Source organism: Mytilus trossulus, chromosome 11, assembly GCF_036588685.1.
Source record: "Mytilus trossulus isolate FHL-02 chromosome 11, PNRI_Mtr1.1.1.hap1, whole genome shotgun sequence".
Classification (NCBI taxonomy): Eukaryota; Metazoa; Mollusca; class Bivalvia; order Mytilida; family Mytilidae; genus Mytilus; species Mytilus trossulus.
Genome location: NC_086383.1, coordinates 69,374,838 through 69,392,336, shown reverse-complemented (window position 1 = coordinate 69,392,336; position 17,499 = coordinate 69,374,838). Strand labels below are relative to the sequence as shown.

General features: G+C 31.8%; 1 long non-coding RNA gene across 1 annotated transcript in view; it reads right to left on the bottom strand.

Moving 5' to 3' along the window:
* The window catches only part of LOC134691497 (uncharacterized), a 32,045-nt gene extending 21,507 nt beyond the window's left edge, over positions 1–10,538 (bottom strand). The window contains exon 1 of the long non-coding RNA XR_010102153.1: positions 10,442–10,538. This is a non-coding gene — a long non-coding RNA (uncharacterized LOC134691497). The remainder of the gene's footprint in view (positions 1–10,441) is intronic.
* Between the last annotated feature and the right edge of the window lie 6,961 nt (positions 10,539–17,499).

Genomic DNA, 17,499 nt, shown 5'->3' with positions numbered 1-17,499 from the left:
ATCAATGATTATTTTGGCTTTTCAATTTATTTAAATGTTCTTTGAATCGTCCTATTTTCTTCAAAAGCAAAAAAAAAATCATTTTCTCCTATGTTCTATTTTAGCCATAGGAGCTATGTTTCTTGACATACAAGGAAATGAAATATAAAATTTATACTAGATACTCTGAAACTCATTTAGCCTAAGTTTGGCTGAAATTGATACAGCAGTTTCAAAGGAGATTTTTTAAAGTAAGTCAACATGATGAACAAATTGTGAAAAAAGTCTTTAAAGGGCAATAACTCCTTAAGGGGTCAATTGACAATTTTGGTCAAATTGACTTAATTGTAGATCTTACACTCTTTGCTTAACATTTTTGCTATAAACAGTTTATCTGTATCTATAATAGTATTCAAGATAATAACCAAAAACTGCAAAATTTCTTTAAAATCATCAATTCAGGGGCATTATACCTGAAAAACCAGTTACCCAATTCGGCTGAAAAGTTCAGGACAGGTAGACCTTGACCTAATAAATACTTTAACATCTTGTCTTATTTGCTCTAAATGCTGGAGTTTTTGAGATATAAGCCAAAAACTGCATTTTACCCTGTGATCTATTTTTAGCCATGACGGCCATGCTTTTGACGAAATAAAAAATAAAGCACAAACTTTATTTTATACACCCTACTGATCATTCAGTTGAAGTTTTGTTGAATTTAGTTGAGTAGTTTTAGAGAAGATTTTTTAAAGTTAGCAAATATGAAGCACAATTAAAAATTGTCATTAAAGGACAATAACCCCTTAAGGGGTCAATTGATAATTTTGGTCATTTTAACTTATTTGTAGATCTTACTTTGCTGATCATTTTTGCTGTTTACAGTTTATCTTTATCTATCATAATATTCAAGATAATGACCAAAAACTGCAAAATTTCCTAAAAAATTACCAATTAAGTGGCAGCAACCCAACAATTGGTTGTTTGATTCATCTGAAAATTTCAGGGCTGATAGATATTGACCTAATGAACATTTTTACTCCATGTCAGATTTGCTCTAAATGCTTTCGTTTTTGAGATATAAGCCAAAAACTGCATTTGACCCCTATGTTCTATTTTAAGTAACGGCGGCCATGTTTTTTGAAGGATCAAAAATCAAAGCACACACTTTGTGCAGGATAATCTAAGGAACAATCATGCTAAGTTTTAACCAAATCCATTCAGTAGTTTCAGAGGAGAAGATTTTTTAAAGTTAGCAAATATGATGAACAAATTGTGAAAAATTGTCATTAAAGGACAATAACCCCTTAAGGGGTCAATTGACAATTTTGGTCATGTTAACTTATTTGTAGATCTTACTTTGCTGATCATTTTTGCTGTTTACAGTTTATCTTTATCTATAATAATATTCAAGATAATGACCAAAAACTGCAAAATTTCCTTAAAATTTCCAATTAAGTGGCAGCAACCCAACAATGGTTTGTTTGATTCATCTGAAAATTTCAGGGCTGATAGATCTTGACCTAATGAACATTTTTACCCCGTGTCAGGTTTGCTCTAAATGCTTTCGTTTTTGAGATATAAGCCAAAAACTGCATTTGACCCCTATGTTCTATTTTAAGTAACGGCGGCCATGTTTTTTGACGGATCAAAAATCGAAGCACACATTTTGTGCAGGATATACTAAGGAACAATCATGTTAAGTTTCATTAAAATCCATTCAGTAGTTTCAGAGGAGAAGATGTTTGAAAAATTGTTAACGACGACGACGGACGCCAAGTGATGAGAAAAGCTCACATGGCCTTTTAGGCCAGGTGAGCTAAAAATGCTTTCGGTTTCTTATGGTTTCCTGTCACTTTTAAAAAAAACTTTAATATAACATTGAAAATAGATTTTAAATATTAACATGAAGCAAGTAACACTAGTAATGGTGTTTATTTATGCCTTTTGAATTATATTGTGCAAAATAAAGAAAATAAAGATTGGTTTCCTGTTAGGTTTCCTGTCGTGAAACGGTGAATCAAAATGTATTAATTTTTTCTCGAAAAACTCAATTATTCCATTCATACTATTCTAACACCAACACAACCCACAAAATAAAAGTTAAAATTTTAGAACTTATAAAAAAGGATACAAAAAGAAACCAAATTATGGTCCATACAGACCTGCCAACTTTTGAAAATCTCCATGGGGGATTTAGTGCGCGACCAGATTGGCGTTTCTGTGTGCACTGTTTCTTACTCTTAACATAGTCTCATGTCTCTTCTTATTTCTTTTGGTATACTGATGATGATCTTATAAGCCTTGATTTCTTTTATTTGCATGATTCATGTACTTATTTTAAAATTGACAAAATAACTTAAGAATAGAGAAAAATGGCATTAAAAAATAAAGGATACTTAGTGAAAAAAACCTTTTCCCCCTCCAAAAACCTTCTTATCTTTGGGCCATGCCTCAAAAGACCTAAACCTATATGTCCTAAAGTTAGAAGGATGAAATTAATACAGATTTTGATTAAGTCTATCTGTATTAATGAGAAAATGGATAAAAGTTGAGTTATCTTTTTTTGTGTTAGGAGGTGGTCTTACCAGCGGAGGTTTATTCACAGTAGAAGAATACAAAATGGCGTCGATTTTAAATCAACAGACACATGTCTGATTTCAAAAATTAAATGAATTTCAAGATAAATGATGTTTTTTTAAGAGTTCATTACAGTTCTCATCTTTAAGTTTATTACGATTTCGTTATGGAACTACGGTAAACGTTGCAAATTGTGCTCGTATGATAAATTGATTAAAAATGAAAGGCCAACTGACCGACTTTCTGTTTACAAGTAATAATATCAATTAATTTTGAGGATTGTAACTACCCATATCAGGTAATCCGATTACTTGCAACAACAAATTATGACACCTGTTGTGACTGTTGATTAGCGTAGTATTGTAAACTTGTCATAATATGTCCCCGGGTAAAATTATAGATTATCAGAAAAACTTCAAAATCGGTAACCAAATATTGTTTTCAGGTATATTTTGCCAAAAATCGGGATTTTGACTTGTTTTAGAATCCCGATATCGGGATTCGGGTTGAGGGATGAAAATCGGGATGATACCGCGAAAATCAGGATAGTTGGCAGGTCTGGTCCATATAAAAGAACTAGTCACTTTCAGGACTTTTAAAGAATTACTATTAATACAACTATAGGTGATTTTCACTACAACACGTAGGAAGTATATTTAATATCTTATTTTTAAAGTTAATTCTATAGTTGGAAAAAGTTTCACATTTCAGTAAAAAGTGATTTTCATCTTCTACCTCACCTGATTTACATACATTACAAAGTCGTTCATCGGTGGGTAAACCTAAATATCGCCCCTTTTCAATAGCAAGATTGTGTGCACTCAATCTAATTTTACACAGAGATGACCTTTCTAATCTATTACTTAGAACATCAACATAAGAACTACGCTGCTTTGAATTATGAAATTGTTGGTAAAATTTTAGTTTTGATGAATCATGAATTTTTGATAATTGATCCTGTGTGCACTGATCAATCAATCGTTGTTTAAATTAATACTTGGTAGATATTGTTTGATAGAAAAGTTTCCCCCAGCTAGGTTTGAAAATCATAGATTGTTAAAAATAGAATAAAGTTTCTTTGTCCAGGGGTTATTTTTTTCAGTTGCCAGAAAAACTTTGGATTTAAGTGTGTTTTCAGACCTTAAAATATGATCATAAAACTTAATACAAGAAAATGATATTTTTGAGCATAACGGTAGCCTACAAAGTTCAGCTCTACCAGCAGCATAAATTGCTTTACAATGAACACCTAGAATTTCTTTTATGAATTTCATATGAATTTTTTCCAAAATGGAATTGTCTCCCGAATTATCAAAAACATCCCAAATCTCGCTACAATACAGCAATATGGGGCTAACTAATGAATCAAATAATTTTTCTAAAAGTTTACAAGGATTATCAAATCCAATTGTTTTCTTAATCTTAAAACATGCTTTCCTAGCTTTTTCCATTAGTAAGGATACAGCTAAGTTAAAAAGGTCATCCTATCTCCTTTCTTGAATTCTAAGAATTTCTTTACTCTAATAGAATTTTAAATTGTCTGCCCTTTGCAGATGTCTTTACTAATCATTAAGGTGTAATTTCATTGACAATGAAAATCCCATTTGTCCGTTATCTTCAGAACACTGCTCCTTTACAAGTCCCCAAGGAGCAATTTTTGAAGGCCTTGAGCAAATACTTAAGATCTTTGCGCAAACAGTTTCTTTGTTGAATTAATGAGATGAAACATTGAACTCTAATAAAACATTATGAGCTAACCTGGGAAAAATCATTAAAGCATGATTTTACATCGCAAAACTTAAGAATGTTTGTGGGATTGTAAGAAAAATTTACTTAATATACCAGTGAATTTTTCAGAAAATTAAGGGGAGATTATTTAAACATTATAATTAACTTAAATGTGTAAATTTTTTTTACTTCTTCAAGTAAATAAAAATGACTTTTACAAGTAGTACCCCTGACTGATATATTAATTATGATTTATTTAAGATTACTGTTCTAAATTGATATTAACAAAGATAATTTGGTATTATTGTTATGTGTCTGGTGTTAAGTAAAATACAAGTAGTTAGTTTGGTACAAGTAAAACAATGAAGACTTTTAATGAATAAAATGAAAGATAACTATTTTTACCAGTTTGTGACGAGTTTGATAGCCATTTGGATTTTTCTGCCCTACTTTAACAAGTCTAATAGACAAATGACTTAGTTTTTGACAGAGGCTGATTTATAAATTAAACTGTAACATTTTTTTTTATATAGAGGGTTTTACAGGGCTTTTTGTGGGAAAAATTTGGTTGATTATTTAGGGAATCACTGAAGCATGACTGGAGCTGGTCCCCTCTTGGTCTTTCCTAACTGTTTATTGCTACCTTAGGCTAACGTACCCGGATTGGAACCAAGACAACATGGACGTCCGTCTTATATCTTAATTGAATTATCTGTGTTCTCACAATACCTTTGTATATCTTTGAGTAGGTTTTACTAAAATCGTATGTTTTACCCTTTCTTTCTCAATGGAAACATATTTTTGTCAGTGGCGCGAAACGGGTGCGTATAATATACAACTCGTTTCAGGAGTTGTTTCTGGGTTACACTAATGACTGGACCGAATGACAGGACCGAATGACAGGACCAAATGAAAAATGCTAATAACTTTTTTATTATTCATAGGATTGATCTCAAATTTGAAATATAATAAGATGTCACCATTTGAAATTTAAAATTAAAAAAAAATTATATAAAATTTTATCAGAAACTTGAAAAAACGTGACCTGACCATCGATGACAATGACAGGACCAATATCGAGAATGACAGGACCAAATGATAATGCTAATAACTTTTTCATTTCTCGAAGATTTTGTTTCAAATTTGAAATTTAATTAGATTTCAACATTTAATACATGAATTTTAAAAGAAAATAAATATTTTTCTCCAAAAGCTTCAACTCGCCTTGGGAAAACGTGACCTGACCTACACCGACAATGTCAGGACCAACATCGACAATGACAGGATCGAAAAAATGCTGACAACTTTTTTATTTCAAAAATATTTTATCTCAAATTTGAAATATAATAAGACTTTAGCATGTTTTACAAAAATATAATTAAAAAATGAGAGAAAAAAATGTATAGCTTGCGAAAATGTGACCTGACCATGTTGACAATGACCTGACAAACCTCGGCAATGACTGGACCTAATGAAAATGCTAGATTTTTATATATAAATATCATATAATATTTATTTTTTATTTCACAAATGATTTATCTCAAATTAAAGATAGAATATAAATATACGAGAATAATAAAATATTTTTTGATAACCAAAAATTGATATAACCAACGTTGACTACCAACGGTGTCCTGATCGTTGTACATAAAAAAAAACTAATTATTGTGTATTGTTGCAGTAAGGATTTACATAAAATTCATAAATCAGTACTGTTTATAATCAAATAAAAACAATACACCGTGGAAAAAAAGTTGAGGTAATAAAACGTGAGCTGGCCAATGCACACGTTGTCCATACTAATCTAATTATCAGCTTAATTAGATTAGATCTGATTTGATTACTGGCTTGTTAATCTAATTAATATCAATAAACATTCAATGTATTCAATTACTGATCAGATGGATAATTGGTGATCATTGTCTCAATAAAAGAAGAAAGGAAACTTGGTCAGCTTTTAAAATTTGAGTAAACTTAATTAAAAGAACTCATCTAGTTATAAATATGTGGCCTTTTTTTTTCCCCTTTCATAAATTTTCATAGTGCTATACAACCAGTAATTTTTATCGTTTCGGATTACTATATTGTTTTATATCAATTATTTTTGTATTACTTTAAAATATTTATTATTTTTGTATTTAATTGAGAAAAGACAAACATAGAATATAATATTAAGTGTTAATAATTTGAGACAAAGAAAAGTGGTAGGATATTTTTTGTTTGTTTTTTCATATTGTTCATTTCTAATCATGTCTTCATTTCCAGTGATTATTGATGGCCATTCCCAGGCCAAGGGAAGCCGAAAGCCAACGAGGTCTATTTAATAAGACTAGAACACACCCGCGAAATCGCGGGCATTCAGAGCGTATTTGATAGGATGTAAAGTGTTGTAGGAAGAATTTTGTAAAAGATTTAATGACTTGAGAATTTCAGTAAAAGTATCAAAAGTCATAGGTACTTGGGGACAGGAAAATGTTTTTCTAGCCAGTCTCTTCCGTTTTCCACAAAAAAATCTCTTTTTTTTGTTTGTTCTCTATTATATTAAATTTTAATGACACATGAATAATTTTAGCGCTTATCTGTATATTATGAACATTCATTAAAAGGGGGAGGGTCGGGGCAGATGCGGATTTAGGGGCCCGCCCCCCCCCTTTCTGGTAAATAATTGGTTGCTTATATAGGGAATCACTGAAGCATGACCGGAGCGGGCCCCTCTAATAGGCAGTCAACGGGCCCCTGCGTATGAAAATTTCTTAAGATGTCACCATTTGAAATTTAAAATTAAAAAAAAATTATATAAAATTTTATCAGAAACTTGAAAAAACGTGACCTGACCATCGATGACAATGACAGGACCAATATCGAGAATGACAGGACCAAATGATAATGCTAATAACTTTTTCATTTCTCGAAGATTTTGTTTCAAATTTGAAATTTAATTAGATTTCAACATTTAATACATGAATTTTAAAAGAAAATAAATATTTTTCTCCAAAAGCTTCAACTCGCCTTGGGAAAACGTGACCTGACCTACACCGACAATGTCAGGACCAACATCGACAATGACAGGATCGAAAAAATGCTGACAACTTTTTTATTTCAAAAATATTTTATCTCAAATTTGAAATATAATAAGACTTTAGCATGTTTTACAAAAATATAATTAAAAAATGAGAGAAAAAAATGTATAGCTTGCGAAAATGTGACCTGACCATGTTGACAATGACCTGACAAACCTCGGCAATGACTGGACCTAATGAAAATGCTAGATTTTTATATATAAATATCATATAATATTTATTTTTTATTTCACAAATGATTTATCTCAAATTAAAGATAGAATATAAATATACGAGAATAATAAAATATTTTTTGATAACCAAAAATTGATATAACCAACGTTGACTACCAACGGTGTCCTGATCGTTGTACATAAAAAAAAACTAATTATTGTGTATTGTTGCAGTAAGGATTTACATAAAATTCATAAATCAGTACTGTTTATAATCAAATAAAAACAATACACCGTGGAAAAAAAGTTGAGGTAATAAAACGTGAGCTGGCCAATGCACACGTTGTCCATACTAATCTAATTATCAGCTTAATTAGATTAGATCTGATTTGATTACTGGCTTGTTAATCTAATTAATATCAATAAACATTCAATGTATTCAATTACTGATCAGATGGATAATTGGTGATCATTGTCTCAATAAAAGAAGAAAGGAAACTTGGTCAGCTTTTAAAATTTGAGTAAACTTAATTAAAAGAACTCATCTAGTTATAAATATGTGGCCTTTTTTTTTCCCCTTTCATAAATTTTCATAGTGCTATACAACCAGTAATTTTTATCGTTTCGGATTACTATATTGTTTTATATCAATTATTTTTGTATTACTTTAAAATATTTATTATTTTTGTATTTAATTGAGAAAAGACAAACATAGAATATAATATTAAGTGTTAATAATTTGAGACAAAGAAAAGTGGTAGGATATTTTTTGTTTGTTTTTTCATATTGTTCATTTCTAATCATGTCTTCATTTCCAGTGATTATTGATGGCCATTCCCAGGCCAAGGGAAGCCGAAAGCCAACGAGGTCTATTTAATAAGACTAGAACACACCCGCGAAATCGCGGGCATTCAGAGCGTATTTGATAGGATGTAAAGTGTTGTAGGAAGAATTTTGTAAAAGATTTAATGACTTGAGAATTTCAGTAAAAGTATCAAAAGTCATAGGTACTTGGGGACAGGAAAATGTTTTTCTAGCCAGTCTCTTCCGTTTTCCACAAAAAAATCTCTTTTTTTTGTTTGTTCTCTATTATATTAAATTTTAATGACACATGAATAATTTTAGCGCTTATCTGTATATTATGAACATTCATTAAAAGGGGGAGGGTCGGGGCAGATGCGGATTTAGGGGCCCGCCCCCCCCCTTTCTGGTAAATAATTGGTTGCTTATATAGGGAATCACTGAAGCATGACCGGAGCGGGCCCCTCTAATAGGCAGTCAACGGGCCCCTGCGTATGAAAATTTCTGGAGGGGCCCTGATCCCAATATCCTGGGCTTAAAAACATGAAATCCCGAGGTTCTGAATTTATTATACACATAATATATCTCGACATCCCGAAATTCGAATAAACCCTGTGACTGCCGTGGATAGTAAACTTGAAAATGATATCAGACAGAAAATTCACTTTATTCGTAGTATACGTATGGTTTCAAAGTAAAAAGAAAAAAACGCAAACCGGAGGTCTAATCTAACTTAAATTTCGTCCAATGACGGATATAAGACAGAAAATACACTGTATTCGCGGAACCAAAAAATTACTAGATCCGCCACTGGAATCCGGTTCCTTACCTGGAAGAAGAAGAGGTTGCAGTTGCAGTGATCTGCAGTGGCGGACTCAGGCCTGAGGAGACGTCTAGAGCGTACAATCTCTCCCCTTTTGATCGAAAAAAAATTCTTAGACTCATGCTACTCACGATTTATATGATGTTTAGGGTTACATGCAAAGGAAATAAATCAATAATCTGTGTCTAGTTCACCTGACATGATCAGTTTTAAATGTTATAGTCAATGATACCTGTGCGTGTACAATCAATAAGGACGTTATACTTACTTCTTTGTTAGATGGACATTTAAATAGCTTTATCTTTGTAAGCTTCCTATTGAAAGAAGACTTATATAGCTATTACAAATCATTGGGACGGTAACCAAAGACGATTTTAAACCTGTTAGACTAGTTTATAAATAAATTTATTTAAACGAATAAATATGTGCATCTTACACCAAAAGTTTGTAATAAGAAGTCCATCTTTTCTTTTTGGTTTTAAATACTATGAAAAAAGTAAAAACATGAATTGAGTTAAATATAACTTAGTAAACTAATTACTTGAAACGTTGTCCTACTGGCAAATTAGTCTTGGCAATAATCTTTGATACTATTACATATTTATGTTTGTATACCAAGGAAACAGATATGAGGCCAGTACAAGGAAGTATTCCCTTACGACCAGATTTGAACAGGGGCGGACCAGTCATTTTAAAAGGGGGGGGGGGGGGGGGGGGGTCCCAACCTAGGACAAAGGGGGTTCCAACTATAGTGTCCCCATTCAAATGCATTGATCGTCCAAAAAAAGGGGGGTTCCAACCCCCGGAACCCTCCCCCTGGATCCGCTGAGAATTACAAGGAAGTATGGCCCTTACGACCAGATACATGTAGCAATGTTTAATTACTAAAAGAAAGTTGATCAAAAGAGTAGGCTAACTTGTTACAAGTGCCATATACCAATACAATATTTTTTTATAATTTCCGAATGAGGTCCCTAAAGGGAAGGTCTATATGTGTAACATATGATACCTTTCACCAGTGGCGGATCCAGGACTTTCAAAAATGGAGGGGGGCCAGAGGGGCACATTAAAAAAAACAGGGGACCCGACAGTTAAAAGCCTGAGAAATGCACATAAAACCCAATGTTTGGCCATAAGGTGCCTCCTTGGTACGCCCCATTTTTATTAATCAGTACAATCCGAGCCTATGATATTCTTCTAAAAAAAGATTAAATCATGTAACACACAAATGTAGATTTTAAGATACTTAAATTACTGTCTTAATAATCAATACATATATTATCAGAAATAACTAAAATTACCTTTAAAAAACAATTGTCCAATTGGTTAAAATGAATTTCCACTTTCGTTTCATATGTAAACACACATACATAACGACTGTCGCAAAGTCATTTTTACATACGGGTCCAGAATGTAATACAATACCAATATACAAATAGATATTTATTTGAACCAATTAAAAATGCCGTTAAGTGATTATAATTGAACATACACCAGATAATATTACAATATTTCATTCATAAAAGAAAGGGAGATTGTATATTTTAGCAGAGACATATTTCATTATCACTGAACTAGTATATATATATATATATATATTTGTTTAGGGGCCAGCTGAAGGACGCCTCCGAGTGCGGGAATTTCTCGCTGCATTGAAGACCTGTTGGTGACCTTCTGCTGTTGTCTGTTCTATCATATCATGTCTATTGTCGGTTGTTGTCTCTTTGACACATTCCCTATTTCCATTCTCAATTTAAATTTTACATGCATGTGTATATGATCTGTCTCTGATTTTAGTAAGTGCAAGGCTATTAATTTCAAAAAGGGGGTCTGTGGTAACCGATGAAAAAACATGCATTCTGACAATTTATTGCACATAATACTGAGCCATAACTATGAACATTTCAAGGGTTCACAATGTTGACTGGGTCATGGAAATATGGTCACTTGGACTTTTCCCGTTCCGGCAGAAACTTTAACCCTTGATGAAGGGAGACGTCCGTTTGGCTGCGTGGGGATGTATAAATACCCTGCCATATCTGGTCAGAATCGATGCTTCGTGCATGAAGAGAAAGTAGGTTGGCCCTTTGCACGTGAAATAACACTTGAAGCAACTTCTTAAGGGGTTCAAGTTTCCCCCTTCATTCCGACCCCCTCCCGGCTATTTGTGAATGGTTCTAAATATGTATGAAATAATTGCCACTGGACGTTAAGCAACACTGAACTAATTGATACATCATAACTGAAAATAATTAACATATTTCCAAAAATATTTTTACCGATGTGCTTCTTACGTGGGGCTACTTATTTGTAAGATGCATATATTTATTCGTTTAAAACTTATAAACTAGTCTAATAGGGTTTTAAGTCGTCTTTGGTTCACGTGCAACAAATTGTGACTGTGGAATGATTTCTGTAAAAAAAAAAGTGTGCATTAATCTAACGAACTGTAAATGTAACAGTGCCAAACATTTACATGCGTGGGGTTCAAATAACATTATTTCTTATGTTTTTTTATTACAGCAATGCACATTTATACATCGAGGGGTTGAATGCATATGAACAATCAGTAAGATACACAATGCAAAAAAAATATGAATTTCATGAAACAAGAATCTTGCATTCTGGTTGGTTATCTACCGGTTGTATTTAACACATCGTCCAAACTAAACTGTTTACGCCCGGGGATAAAGAAAGGTATATTTATCTATGCACAGCAATCATAGTATAAAATGATACATTTACATTTTTTTCAATGTGCTGTTTTCGCTTTTGTGGTCAGTAAAAGGGAAGAAACTTTATTAAAATACTTTGCTTTTGTCGTTTTGATATTTTGTTGGATGCATGTATACTTTGCTTACCGAAATGTTTAATGTCAACTTTGTTTTCATCGCTCATACATTGTACAAATCAAATGGTGGATTTCTTTAACAAAATTGAGACAGAAAAGTTTTATACTCCAGTATGTAATAATGTGAAGTGGAAGTTCTTCATAAGAATTTTTCAATTTTCATCCCGAAATACAAATTAGTAAAAGGAACGCTTATAAGGTTCGTTATCTTGGTGTAATCAGTGGTGTACGGAATTTAACACCGGTGTTGAAAATTCCCTACACCCCTGATTACACCAATGATAACTAATATCACTACTGTACAATTGCTAAATGTGTCGCCAACATGTCGTGGAGTATAAATGGCATCATTTAGACTGGGTGTTGATAAACGGCGGAAACGGAAAACGGAATACGGAATGGAAACGGAAAACGGAAACAGAAAGAATTAACATCTTTCTTTTTGGTTATTTTATCTACATAGGTATGTTTTATATAGTATTGCACATGTTAACAAGAAAAAACCAAGAAGAATGAATTTAAAATAAAAGATTTTGAAGCATAAAGTATTGAAATAATTACCAGGAGATGTTGAGACTATTTTTTTGAAATATTTGATAGTCATTTGTACGTCGTTCGTGCGATTCGGGATAGTCTTTTTGACTTTTCTTTTTGTTTTTAAAGTTTGATCAATGTCAATAAGATAGCAACCCAACAACACAAAATAAATCTATATAGGCCTAAAAAATATTGACATCAGCCTCGATTCTATAAATAGGGTGTGAAGTAATACACTTTTGGTGAAATCCTTTGCATCATTTCTTTCTATTTTTCTTTTTTAATTGCCTTGAGTCAAGATGAGTGTTGTGGTGTATCTTGTTGCGTTGTTCTGCATTGGTGATTTTCGTTGTATCTTTTCTTGTATAATGGAAAGAAAACGTAAAAGAAACCTAATAGGACAATGGTGTATGGACAAAATCCGATATGGAAACCAGGGAACTAGAATAGAAACTTGTATATACTTTATTTTTATGAAAACAAATTGAAAAAATCTCTCACTAAACAAAGCCTTTCTCACCCTTTTACAATACTCAAGGATTTGTATAGTAAATCCTTGCAATACTGAAGTCAACTGATGATGTTTGGTATTTACATTTACATAGGAAAAGCATATTATCTCCTAGAATTTAAATTAAAATAATACGAATTGATGTGCAAAAAGTGGCGAACAATTAGTAGCCTACATGGATATATACGATTTGCACAGTGCCATCACCAAGTTAGTCGTAGTCATGTCCTAAGGTTTTCAAAATCAAATTGTCTACGCTGCTTCAAATATCATGCCGCTTAATTCTTCTCTGAAAATTCAATTCCTCTCAATTGTGTATAGTCAGCTATAAAAGGCCCCGAAATGACAATGTTAAACAATTCAAATGAGAAAAATAACGACCTTATTTATGTACAAAAAAATGAAAGAAAAACAAATATGCAGGGATGATTCCAGGTGTTTTCAAATGGGTCCCTTGAACATCACATTGGGAATTTTTATCCCAATTGGGAATTTTTTATGCATACAATCTAAAACGAAATAATATCATTTTCCTGACCTGTAAAAACGGAAAATGTATATTAAGTTTCACCTGAACACTGCTTGAAGAAGTTATTGGATTCAGACCAGGGAAGTTATAATACATGAATACCATGAATACCATTGCACATGATGCACTATCATCTTAACTTTGGTAAACAAGGCATATATACCAGCTAACATAAACCTATGGCACTTAAGCAGTTTAGCTATTTATTCGAATTTCAAATTATCTCAAATTATCTCATAATATATAAGATATCTTATATAACATATTAGATTTTTATAAGATATCTCATTTAGTATATGAGATATCTTATACAATTAATTTTTTTAAAGCTATCTTATATATTATATGAGATATCTTATATTATATGAGATATCTTATATATTAAATAAGATATCTTATAAAGTTTAAAAAATTTATAAGATATCTTATATACTTTATATAGAGATTAATACATGGCCTTTTCCATATCAGCCTGGGTATCATCCCGAGACCCCCATATCAGCCCGAGACGGAGTCGAGGTGCTGATATGGGTCGAGGGATGATACCCAGGCTGATATGGAAAAGGCCATGTATTAATCGCTTTATCATATACTTCCGACAATAGTTTTATGTAAGGCAAATAAACTAATGCAATAACTAAAACAGTCAAACACTTTATAAAGAAAATTAAAATTATGAATCAAATATACTATAGTTGTCCAACAGCATCATTAACTCCTTATATATTTATGGTAACATTTCCTATAGAGGCATTTTGAAACATTGAAAATTTGGAAGAGTTTTACGATCATTACTACTCCATGTTTGTTGTACTATAACATGATTCATAATTGTCAATGGCATTTGTTAGCAAGTATTTTAAAAACTATCCCCACAAAAGTTCCTGTAAATTTTGACGTCGTCATAAAAAACATCTGACGTCACAATGGAAAAGTAAACAACCGATACCGGAAACACCGGAAGTAACTTGCACGAGAGGCACTGATATGGGTTTTTTGCACGAGAGGCACTTGATATGGGTTATAAGCCCGGGTGGGAAGATATGGCTTGTGCACTTCAGCCCATTACACATATGCAAAAGCTATCATATTAATGCTAAGTATATGATAAACTTAGATATCTTATATACTTTATAAGATATCTTCTAAAGTTTATAAGATATCTCATTAAGTATATGAAATATCTTATAAATATTTTGTATACAAGATATCATATATAGTTTATTGGATATCATCTTAAGAAAATTATATAAGATATATTATATGAATTATCTTATAATTTCTATACGATGTCTCTAATAATATATCTTATAATATGAGGAAGGCGCTACCTTAAATGCCAGCTTTATACTAAGACAATGTCCTATATATTTGTTGGTTGTTTAACGTCCAGTGGCAAATATTTCATGCATGTTTAGAACGAATGTCATAGGCTTCATTAACATATTGTTTATATCTAAAATAAAATTATAAGTTCAGATGGATCATGTTTAGGGAACGAACATTGAACTTGAAAAGTCATGAAGGGTTATGGTATTTTTCCTGCAAAAATATTCTGATTCCCAAAATGATGAATAAAAAATCTGTTCAAGCATAGGACAAACAAAATATTTTGAACCAGATCTTCACCAAAAATAATTTTGATTTTCAGATATGCAAAATAAATTTAACTTTTTTATATGTAAAAACATAAAAACTTCCCAAACCGCACATGTCAGTCTGTACACAGTAGTTTTTTAGGTGATAAAAATGCTATATTTGCCAATTTGATATGATAAACCTAATACTAGTGTTAAATTTTGACTAAATAATTCTAATTGATAGCATTGAAGGGCTTCGGTAAAAAAATCTGACTTGAATAAAAAAAACATTTGTTTTTCTGATCATCTTCCGTTTGTGAGTTCTACATCAATTTCATGTACTAATTCAGAGTCGGTTTTATGTCATTTCTTTTGTTTATGTTACATGTACATGATGTAGCTTACTTTTCAAATTTTTATATGACAGCAAAATAACAGAAACACATGAGTTATTTCGTAAATAAAACACTTGTCATTGTTTGAAACTTTCAGTTATAAAAATTCAGTTCAGCCTGTTATAATGTTTCACTGATTGTGTGAAAATTTAAACAGAAAATGTACAAAACACTTAATAAAATTACATTATCTGCAGAATTATTGATAACTTTTCTCACAATATATTCACAAGGACATAGAACTTACATATTGTCCAGGCTATTCTGATCTGAGTTTTTATTCATACATACATGAATACTGGCATGGCTGGTGCTGTTTCAAGTTGTCTTCTTTTTCGGTTTCTTGAGAAGTATTTGTTTAACCTGTTCAGTCACTATAAAGTGTTACAATTCTTATTTAGACGCAACACATAAATAGTGACCAAAAAGGTACTGCCTCCACATGAGAGATTCTAGAAAAAAAATTAAATGTACACATTTTCAATATTGTTGTAGGACTGACTTTCAATATGAAATTAAGGATATATGTAGTAAGTTAGAGACTTCTGATGAATAGAAATAAGTGGATTCGCCTCAATACCTGTTTTCAAATTAGTCCATATTGAAGTTTAAAGGATCCAAAATTAAATTTTTTTTTTATACATGTATATGCTAAATATACATCTTTGGTCGTATCAAGCTGTGCGTGGTGAAGCATTTTATTGCCTTTAGGTTTGGACTTTTTGTTTTGATTTTGGTCATGAAAATAAATTTGTAGTTCTGTTGTGAAGTTGCTAACATGAGAAAACCCAAATTGCACCTAAATTGTCATTTTTTTACCATTTTTTTTTTATTTAACCAGGCAAAAGTTTATTCTTTACTTATTTTGTAGACTATCCTGGTTTGCAATATAGTTACACCAATATAATTTTGAGTCCATGTAGAGTCATTGAAAAATGGGTTTTAAATTAAATTCAAACAATCCATGATACTGTAATGATACAAAAAAGAAGATATGGTATAATTGCCAATGAGACAACTATCCACAAAAGACCAAAATGACACAAACATTAACTATTATAGGTCACTGTACGGCCTTCAACAATGAGCAAAGCCCATACCACATAGTCAGCAACACAGGTCAGTACCCAAATTCCATACATCATTGCATGTATGGTTAATTTCAAATCCTTTAAACTGGGATATAAACAGAGAATTTGATTTATTTCTTCAAATATTTTGAACAATTTGACATTATTCCATGCTTTAACATATTCTTTTGAAGAAAAGGATCCTGGTAACAAATTTAATTTGCTCATTTAAAAAAGATGATAAGATAACTTCACATGGTGAAAGTAAGATTTTTGCAGTATTTTGGCTGAAAAGGTGCAATTTGGTTACTGAGTATAATTAATTTTGGTACTGTGATGTTATATAACCATACATGTAATTGTGTAATAGGTTGAAATGTGAACCTGATAGTGATATAGTCATGATAGTGCTTGTTCATTGTTGTTACAGTGAAAATGTTTTGATCTGACAGTTTTAAACTGATGCATTCAATATGCGGGCGACTGCTGCAGCTTGAATTTAGGATGTAGCCCACACACTTCCAACCAAAAAGCATGCCCTATATACCTATCAAAGTCATGGTATTACAATAATAACTCCATCTTCCCATAAAATCCAATTTTGGACAATATGGGAACATAGAGTGGGGTGCCCATTTTCGCCACATCTTTCCATGTTTTCTACAGTATATGGTCAGGTCTAAATGTTTTTGAAGTATACTGATATTTCTATATGAAGATAACTTCAAATGCAAAATATTCTTAAGCTTGAAAACGTGTTTGTTTGAAAAAAATCATCTGAAAAGTTAGATTAAAGGGTGCTTGAAATTTCCGGATATTTTGTCAATGGGGGACACATATTCGCCGTTTTTACACATCTATTTAAAACCAAATAACCGCAGCTTTT